The sequence below is a fragment of the Oratosquilla oratoria genome, chromosome 15 (assembly GCF_046742065.1).
Source record: "Oratosquilla oratoria isolate Oo_2021 chromosome 15, ASM4674206v1, whole genome shotgun sequence".
In the NCBI taxonomy this organism is placed as follows: Eukaryota; Metazoa; Arthropoda; class Malacostraca; order Stomatopoda; family Squillidae; genus Oratosquilla; species Oratosquilla oratoria.
This window is the reverse complement of record NC_134791.1, coordinates 320,001-330,000: the sequence shown is the minus strand read 5'-3', so window position 1 is coordinate 330,000 and position 10,000 is coordinate 320,001. Positions and strand designations below refer to the sequence as shown.

The 10,000-nt window shown below is 48.3% G+C and overlaps 1 protein-coding gene and 1 long non-coding RNA gene across 2 annotated transcripts in view; one reads left to right on the top strand and one right to left on the bottom strand.

Moving 5' to 3' along the window:
* Nucleotides 1-9,357, bottom strand: part of LOC143033222 (uncharacterized) — a 28,065-nt gene extending 18,708 nt beyond the window's left edge. Inside the window, exon 1 of the long non-coding RNA XR_012967162.1 lies at nt 8,040-9,357. This is a non-coding gene — a long non-coding RNA (uncharacterized LOC143033222). The remainder of the gene's footprint in view (nt 1-8,039) is intronic.
* The window catches only part of Lmpt (four and a half LIM domains protein limpet), a 264,405-nt gene that overhangs the window by 67,336 nt on the left and 187,069 nt on the right, over nt 1-10,000 (top strand). The gene's annotated exons all lie outside the window — the stretch shown is intronic.

Genomic DNA, 10,000 nt, shown 5'->3' with positions numbered 1-10,000 from the left:
TGTGTAAGACTGGCTAAGCCTTTCGGTAGGGTGACGTCACTACCCAGGGTCTGCGGGCGATTTTATTCGCCCCAGGAAGAGACCTTCGGGCCCCGGCAGGGCGTGCGGGCGTACGGGCGGGCGAGGGCACGATGTTTGGGTTGCTTGCTCAAGTACGATGGAGTCGAGGTATAGGGTCAGTCTGTATAGAATATAAGTAATACGCTATATTGCAGTGATTGCATTTACATGTAAAACAGGTCGTAGTCAGAACTCAAGTGCGTGATTGTACCTCCAGTTGAGGTGGACCTAGGTCCACATCACCCTCCAAACTGATTGAAATGGTCTGTCGTCAGCCAGAACAATATCGATGTCACATTAGCAAAAAACCTTCGGACAGTGGTGGGGTCGCCCCCTTATCGTGATATAAACCTGCCTAAACTTAACCAAAGTAGAATCATTAAAGTTCGCCCCCTTCCCTTGGAATGGAGAGGGGAGGAGGACTATCTATGGGCAGGGGTGCAGCTATGCGACGCCAGCTTCGGAACCCGTCTGCGGGTGCCTACACTCAAGCACCCTACTTGGGGTCGTAGTGGTCCGTTACTTATCGTAGTCGGCTCACGGGGGGTGGGAAAGTTGGTGCAATTCCTTAGGATCTGGAACGTCATATAAATGTGGACGTGGCTCCACTTCTAGGTACCACAGGTGCCTCTCGTCGTCTTCTAGTGAGTTGCGAGCAGCTCGTTTCTTTGGTCGTAGGTTTACGATGTGGCTGGGTCAGTTGCGACCTCGCAGCTTCATCGTATCTTTATTCTACAACATCGAGGGATAAGGTCGTTACACTTTGGCAGTATAGGCCAGTCAGTGTCGTACTCTGAAATTAAACTAAATATGCATTTGTTAACCTTGTCAGCATGATTTCTTAAGAAATTATCCATCTGGGTACATGGCACATTTGCAAATTGACCATCTGGTTTCGTAGCGTATTCGAAAAATGACTGTCTGCAGATGGCATATTTTCAAAATGACCACCTGGATTCATGGCATATTTGCAAAATTACCATCGAAGCATTTGGTGTATTTGCACAATGACCAAATGGGCTCGTGGCGTATTTGTAAAGATACCATGTGGTCAGATAGCTTATTTCCAACTTACCATAAATACTCATAGGAAATGCCCAATTGTGTATGGGGACGACCAGCTGCCACCTGTCATATTGACAACTGGCCTACAACAGCTGGCCTAGCCCAGATGGTGACATTCAGTTGCCACATGCTTGCTACTCATTGACAGGTGGCACCCAGCTGGTAAATCTGGCCTGCAACCTGAAGGCACCCAGAGCTGCTGTTGGTCTGAATAAAATCTTCTGACGGCAGTGAGGATAAAAAGAAGAGTACCATCCCGTACGGAAGGATCTTATGTCCATAACCATCTCTGCTCGTGAATAAAATCGCCTGGCGAAAGGAGAAGCATCACTCAGTACGGAAGGGGTCGGGGGGAGGGGGAGGGGGAGGTAATGGGGGAGATGTTTGTGGCTTTGAAGACAAATATGGACAAGTTGTTCGGGGTTTTCGTCAAGGCTAAGGGAACTTGTGTGTAATACTGTACTTCAGTCTGGCACTCTGTTAGTCCATGTGTACATAAGTTCATTTAATGGTATGTACATAAGTACATGTACTGTACACGTAATGTGCATACATTGTGTCTGTGTGTGCAATGCTTGTACTAGGTACAAAGACACATGTTTGTGTACATATCTACATGTATGCATGTGCACACATGTACGCGTATGTGTACTTAGGTGAATGCTTGCAAGTGTACACATGTGCATGTGCCAAATGTTTAGGGTTTGTGTATGTGTGTCAGCCATGGTATTGTGAAGTATGTGGAGGGGAAGGGGAGGAGGAGGAGTAAGAGGAACCAGGAGGGAGGAAGAGGGAGAACAAAAATGAAGCGGTAGAGGAGGAGAGTGTCGAAATGGGGGAGATTGGGAGAAAGGGGGGAAGGGAGAGAGGGGGAGGGAGGGTGGGTCCAAGGAGGATGAGGAGGAAGAGGTTGAAGGGCAGCATAGACCCAAGGGAAAGGAGCCCCTTATTGACGGCAAGATGGTCAGGTAGGACACGGGGGGTGCAGGTTGAGACCCTGGAAGCACACACACGCGCGCGCACACACGCACACACACACACACACACACACACACACACACACACACACACACACACACACACACACACACACACACACACACACACACACACACACACACACACACACACCTACCCCTGTTACCTGGGGATGGAGAGGGCTCCGCCGCAGCCGACTGGAGGCGCCTGGTGGTGAGTTAGTGGAAGTCGTAGACCATTTGTGAGCGTTTGATTGGGTTTTACCTGGTTCCTTGGGCCTTGGTTCTTGTTGTTGTTGTTTGCTCCGTCAGCTGAATGAAGTTGCTTGGCGACAGCGTTGAAGGTTCGGGGAAAGTGTGGCGGCGTTTGGTGGTTTAGGCGGGTTGGTCGCTTGTGGCAGGACTTATTAGATTTAATTTGTTGATTTATTTATTTCTTTTATGTGATTGTTGTATTGTAGATTATTTTATATTTTATTCTATTAGTGAGTGTTAATACTATTTAATTTATCAGATTTATTTTGTCAAATTATTTTTTTTATGTATTCATTCGTTTTTTATTGATTAATCTATTTTATTATTTTATTTTATATATTGTGTGTGTATGTGTGGTGGGGGCAAATATCAATGTGTCCATTTAGGATTGTATATAAGATAGGGGGTTGTGATTTTAAGGGATGTAAAAGAAAGAGAGAGAGCCTCGAGGAGTGTGGAAGGAGGGTAATGGACGACCATCAAGACGGGAGAAGTTGGGGCTTTAGCCACACAAGGTGTTATGTCATCACTGCTGTAGGACGTGGTAACCCTCTCCGCGTCCACCTGTTCATGTGTGTGTGTGTGTGTGTACGCACGCGCGTGAGAGAGAGAGAGAGAGAGAGAGAGTGTGTCAAATGATGTTTGTGCTGTCCGAGGCGGTCGTGTGAGTTATTAGTCTTGACCCTGATGCCCTGTGCTTTTCCTTCCTTCCTGTCTCCACTTGGTAGGGCAAGCCACAGACGATTTTAATCAGGTGAGGTCGCAACCTCAACAGGGTCGTCGTTGATTGAGGAAACCCCTCTTCCTCCTCCTCCTCCTCCTCCTCCTCCTCCTCCTTCTTCTCCTCCTCCTCCTCCTCCTCCTCCTTCTTCTCCTCCTCCTCCTCCTTCACCAACTCGACGATAAGCCGAATGAAATGGTCCAGAGCCAGTCAGAATAGAATTAGTGAAGGTGCAGGGCTAACGAGGCGAGATGGCTTCAACATATTCTGCGACCCCCTCACCTGCACACACACACACACACACACACACACACACACACACACACACACACACACACACACACACACACACACACACACACACACACACACACACACACACACACACACACACACACAAATACATACACAGACAAGCCGATTTTTGGAACGAAATTCATGCGGTGTTAACAAGAATAAAAGTGTCGAGGATACCTTTGTTCTGAAGCCAAATGTGACGTCTTCCGAACAAAATCGCGTGACGCTAACCGGAATAAAATCAAATCTGAATGTCACTGTCTGTAAGTAAGTAAAGGGTTGATGAAATCAGCTGGCGTCTGATACTAAAACTATACAATGCGCTCGACATTGAAAGTGGTGAAGGAGTGAGGGTGGGAGGGGGAGGAGGAAGGGAGGAGAAGGAGGAGGTGGTGGTGGTGGTGGTGATGGGGTGACTAAAGGTCGCCGGGGAAGGTGGAGGAGGGAGGTAAGTGGAGGAGTAGGAGGTGGTAGGAGTGGATCTGTAGGCCAGGGGAGTGAGGACAAGGACTCCTCCTCCTCCTCCTCCTCCTTCTCCTCCTCGTCCTCGTCCTTAAGTCGGGTCAGTATCAGGCATCCACTGGCGCCGTAGGAGTACCAACGCCGGTGCTGCTCCTCCGCTACCCACGTGCCGGACCCCGCCGGACGCTGCGGGTCTTCTTCCTCCTTCGTCAGTGCCGCCGTCGGCGTCCCGCTCTTGTTATTTTTTTTTTTTTTTTTTTTTTTCCGCCGGTTGCTCTTGCGCTCCGAGTTGAGGGTGTTACCGCAGTTTTGTGTGTGTGTGTATGTGTGTACACGTGTGCTTGCTGGACGCGGTTACCAGCCTGGCCTGCCTGCCTAGCCTTCGTGCCTATCCAGCCAGCCAGCCTGCCTGTTCGAGGAACCACGTCAGGCAGGCAGACAGGCAGGTCAGTGGTGCGGCTACTCTCCCGCAGGGGACCTGATCGAGCAGGCGGCCAAACTTCGTCGAAATGCGGTCGGTGCCGCATGCGGCTCGTGATACATTACGATGCGGCCGCAGCCTGCGGTAGGTGAGGTGCGTGTGCAGGATTGTCGTCGCAGAAGTGATCGTGTACAGGACGACCTGTAAATCCAGAGGACAGCCGCGTCCTGCAGGATGGCCTGCAGATGCAGACGGACTGCAGGTCCTCAGTCGGACTGCAGGACAACAGTACGACCCTTTCGAGACCTGCAGCCTGCAGGACAGGCGTGTTAGGTCAGCGACCTGCAGGCTGCAGGACAAAACCGCCCTCAGGACAGACCTGCAGTCTGCAGGACGGGCTTGTTACATCAGCGGCCTGCACCGCCTCGAGCAAGGCGCTCGCTCAAGGGTGACCTGCAGTGCGTGCCCCGAGCACCAACCTGCTGCGTGAGTGTAACGTCGTGAGACTCGAGGACGAGTGGGCAGAGCGGAGGGAGAGACCGGACGAGCGAGGTCTCGAGGTCCCTCATGGGATAGGTCGTCCTCGGAGTAGTGTGCACCTCGTCCTCGAGAGGCCGTCATATCAGTAGTGTACACCTCGTCCTCGAGAGGCCGCCATCGGAGTAGTGCACACCTCGTCCTTGAGTTGTCGCCCTCGGAGTAGTGTATCTTCGTCCTCGAGTTGTCCTCGACACAGTGTATATCGTGTCCATCGGAACGTGCATATCGTTCTCGGTGACCCTTGTAAACGTGTACTTTCGAGTGTTGTGTGCTCTGGAGGAGGAGGAGGAGGAGGAGGTTGTGAAGTTAATCGTGCTTGTCTTATGAGGTTGTAGGTGTGCCTTGTGCTTTGATGAGGAGATTAGAAAACGGGAATGCAGGTCAGTGATGGATCACGTGTGAGGCTGTTGCAGAGGGGCGAGGACATTGGTCTGAAGGGGATAAACGTTGCAAAGAGAGCAGAGCCGGCAGCCACTGTAACTACGTTCTCTCCCTCTCTCTCTCTCTCTCTCTCTCTCTCTCTCTCTCTCTCTCTCTCTCTCTCTCTCTCTGTCTCTCACTTTACCAGTAGCCGGTTGCTGCTCCTGCTGCTGCTGGGTCTTGGGATTTGAGAGCTGAAGTCACCTCTTCAGAGTGCTTAGTATGGTTAGCAGCTTGTGTGCGTCAATATCGAAACTGTCAATTTGTTGTTATATATATATATATATATATATATATATATATATATATATATATATCATGACTTTAGTGGACCTCTGGTACTGTGACGTACTAAATATATTTTGTTTTTAGCATTATCTATTATCATGTCTATTATTATTATTATTATTGATAATAATATTGACTCTTAACAGAAAAATGTAGACTTGCACTATCTTATGTTTCAGTAGATTTGTTAACCCTTGCGGATCAGAGTCACGAATTTGTTTTACGATTGTAAACTCGATTTATCTAGACAGAAAAAATAATACTCTACGTTCTCTATCACGGTGACCGTAAGGATGGAAGCGCTGGTGAAGACCCCGTTCGTCTTGATCAACGGGAATCCCGATCAGGCCGTGGCCCAATGTGTGTAGAAAAAATCACTTGGCGCTTACAGTGGGAGTAGGTAGACAGGGCGGCACGGCAGTGAAAACTGTACTAGTGTTTGGTCAGTAACGAAAACCTTGTTGATCCGCGTTTCTCAAAGGGCTCTGTGTGTGTGTGTGTGTATGTGTTTTATATAATCGAGAAAATATAACGTGTGTGTTGGAAAAATATTATTTTTATCTTTTTTATTGAATAATTTATTACATATCTATACTTTTTGTTATATATTTTATATATTATTGTATTGAATAATATTGGAAACGCCAAGTTGACGTTGATGGGAATGACGGGGATTTGTTGTTGCTGTTGAAATGTTGATGATACAGATCGTAGGAAGTTTACAAGATATTTTGGCAAATTGAAATTTTTTGAACTCTCAAAGTATGTATGTATATATATAACTCAAGGTTTAGTTAATTCAATATATATATATGTATATATATATATATATCACAACAAAGTAATGTCGTAGCACATTGGTAAAATTTTACTAATGACCCACTTTCGGAGAAGAATAGGCGAAAAAAGATCCCTATATTTCGATCACTATATGTGATCCTCTTCAGCAGATGTGATACAGATCTTTTTATTTTCGCCTATTCTTCTCCGAAAGTGGGTCATTAGTATAATGTGTGTGTATATATATATATATACATATATATATATATATATATATATATATATAAAATGTGTGTGTATTATTACTATTATCATCATCATTGTCATCATCATTACTACAACTGCCATTGTCTAGTATCTGATAGCCAAACCTAGAAAGGTATCATAGTTGGAAAAATGCGTTGGGAAGGGTTCAAACCCACGACCTCTTAAGTGTTGCGTAAGTCGTGACGTGATGGACACCCCCCCCCCCCCGCCTCATGACGAAACCTGTATGACGCCACTTGTCGCCCCCCCCCCTCCCCCCCCCCCCCCTTCTGGGATGCAGAATGTTTCGCTCATTAGTCACTGGGGTGCGTGGGAGGCGTTTCCTCTCGGTTAACTTCTTGAGTCCTTAAAAAGATGTGAACTAAGATTTTTGGTGAAAGTTACGTGCCTGCATGCGCGCGCGCGCACGCACACACACTCATACAGGGTGTCAATTGATAATCTGGTATGATAAATCGGAGAGAAAGAGGCGGGACCTCACGAGCGTTGTTCCTTTTCTATATACTAGAATTAGATGAATACAATTAGGTAAATACACAAGCACACGCGCGCGCGCACACATATACACACACACACGGTTGTGATGGTGGAGGAGGTGATCATGCAGAGGGTGTGTGTGTGTGTGTGTTGGTGATAATGGACTTGCCGGGACACCTCTTATGCAAATACGCTTCGTGGTGCATTGAGCTTCGCGCTCGCCTTGTGACTGCATTGATACGAGTTCGATTCCCGTCGGTCCATTTTTTCTATATTTATTTTTTATTATTTGTTTATTTATTTATTTATTTACTATTAGTTATTTTTTTCGGGTGTGTGGGGTTGACCGAGTACATAAGCCCAGGCTTTGACTGCCGTTAAGCTACACCAGGCGTAAGTTTGTTACCTTTGCCACATGCCATCATGTATACAGTATAGTCTCGATGCCTCCACGGCAGTCTTTAAATATCTTATTCTGGCTAATGACCAGAGGATATTAATCAGGAGGGAGTGGGACCTCGTGATTAAGACGGTTAACCATCTTGCCTGCCCAATGAGGTTTCCCGTTTCCCTGATGCCCGAATGAAATCCCCTGGCGGCACTAAAGACAAAACTCAATCAAAGGAGCGAAGAACAGGAGTCGGGGGGGGGGGTGCGGGGGATTCAGGGGGGGGGATGTGGGGGGAGGCCCAGAGAGTCTCTCGGGTTGTGGGAAGGATGGCAACTCTTACTGCTATAACAAGGAAGAGATTTGGTGTCGAGAGTTGTGATTGTTTACGGGGAAAGTGGGGTTTGCGTCGACGTAGTAGGTTATGCTGGGAGTGTGATTGCGATTGTATGGGGAGTTGTTAATATTTAGATGGAGTTGTGATTGTACGTGTGTGTAATATATATATACAGGTATATATATATATATATATATATATATTTTTTTTTTTAAGAGAGGGGGGGGTGAGAATAAACTACACAAAGACGGTGAGAAACACAGCCGACACAAGGATATGCTCACCTTAACTTAAGCAGTGGTTCCTTCACAGAATACCAACACAGACGGACAAACAGACAGATCCTGTGCACAGCCTGTCCCTGTCTGTAAAAGCTTTATCTGTGCTCACAGGATGTTCGGCTATTGTTCTTGTAAATGTTCTATAGTGTTCTGCTTAAGAGAGTGTGTTATTTGAGGTGTTGCATGTTCTCTGATGTGCTAGCACCGGTGGGAGCTTTGTACACGCGTGCGCGCGCACGCACACACACACACACACACACACACACACACACACACACACACACACACACACACACACAGGAATGACAATTGGTTAGGAAATTTGTGGGATTACTTAACCACCATGTGCTCTGATTTTCCCGAGTTAGGTTTAGTTTATGTGTATTGTAATGATACTGGGTAGGAGTTATGCTCGTGGGATCCCGTCTGTGTGTGTGTGTGTGTGTACGTTGTAAAGACGTTATACCGGCTGAGTCAAGAGGGTTGAGCGTGAGACGGGAGGAGAAGGAGGAGGAGGAGGAGGGAGACGAGAATGGAGGGAGAGAGTGGAGGAGTGTGTGCTGCCTGGAGGCTGTTGGTCCAGTGCACTTGACTGCACCATCTGTAAAAGTGGGACATGCATATACCACAGCTGGTGCGTGCTATACTGATCTGAACTGATGGTATTCTTATTGTTAATTTATCGAACATCCTTCTTCGTTGAAACAATCACAGCTGGTCTTATGAGCCAGCTGAGGACGGATGATCGCAGCTCGAGCGGATTGGTCACAGATAATCTGCAACAGATGGTTTCTGATTTTCGGGTTGGTCGAAATTTGAAAGTTCGGATATCTTACGAGTCTGTTTACAAGAATAGTGAAGCTCACAGATGGTGCAAGGGCACCTGACCGTGTCAGATGGCCGCCTGTGGCCGGTTACTCCCCCTGCAGGCAGGTGGTGTGTTGACAGTTGGAGCACAAGCAGGTGGTGTTTATGTTGAAGGCACACAGATGGTGCCTATGTAGTTTTAAGCACATTTGGTGCGATACCATGTGGTGAACATAAAGATGGTGTTTAAGCAGGTGGTATACGAACAGGTGGTTCGTAGGCAGCTGGTGTACGTACAGGTGGTGTCAGAGGGTACGACCGGCCTTATCCACACTGAACAATCCCAGATGGTGTTCATTCGTATCGAGTCATGGCCAAATGGTGTCTCCGGACAGCTGGCTCAGGTATGACAGCTGGTAATGGTTAAATGTGTTCACGTAGGGCTGTGTGGGTGACCCACTGACAACAGCACGGGGGGAGTGTTGGTAAGGAGGTTTGGGATCGGGGGATTGGGTGGGAGGGAGTGGGAGTGGGAGTGTGGGGGGAGGGAGGGAGGGAGGAACCACTACAGACAGGCACACACAGCTGAACCTCAGACTTAAGACTGAGACACACAAGGCGCTCTTGTGGTGTCTTCACAGAGGTCGGTGGTGGAGGAGGAGGAGGGAGGGAGGGAGAGAGGGAGGGTGGGAGTGGGACAGGGAGGGGAGTAGCCGACTACAGACCCAGAGGGGGAGTAGCTGCAGAAGGAGGAGGAGGAGGAGGAGAGAGAGGGAGGTGGAGTGGGTGAGATGGTAGAGGAGAAGTAGGGAGGGAGGAGGAGAAGGTAAGAATTGAAGATGGAAGAAGAGGTTGGGGAGAAGAGGAGGACAGGAGGAGGAGGAGGAGGTGGAGAGAACTTGAGAGCAGAAGGACTTGGCTGTCTGGGCCGTGCCCTTGACACCCTCCTCCTCCTCTCCTCCTCCTCCTCCTCCTCCTCCTCCTCCTCCTCCTCCTCCTCCTCCTCCTCCTCCTCCTCCTCCTCTTTGCCCTCTTCTTCTTCGTCCTCCTCTTCGTCTTCCTCCGCCTCTTCATACTCCTCCGCCTCTTCGTTCTCCTCATCTTCTTCCTCGTTCTCCTCCTCCCCCTCCTCCCCCTCCTCGTCCTCCCCCACCTTT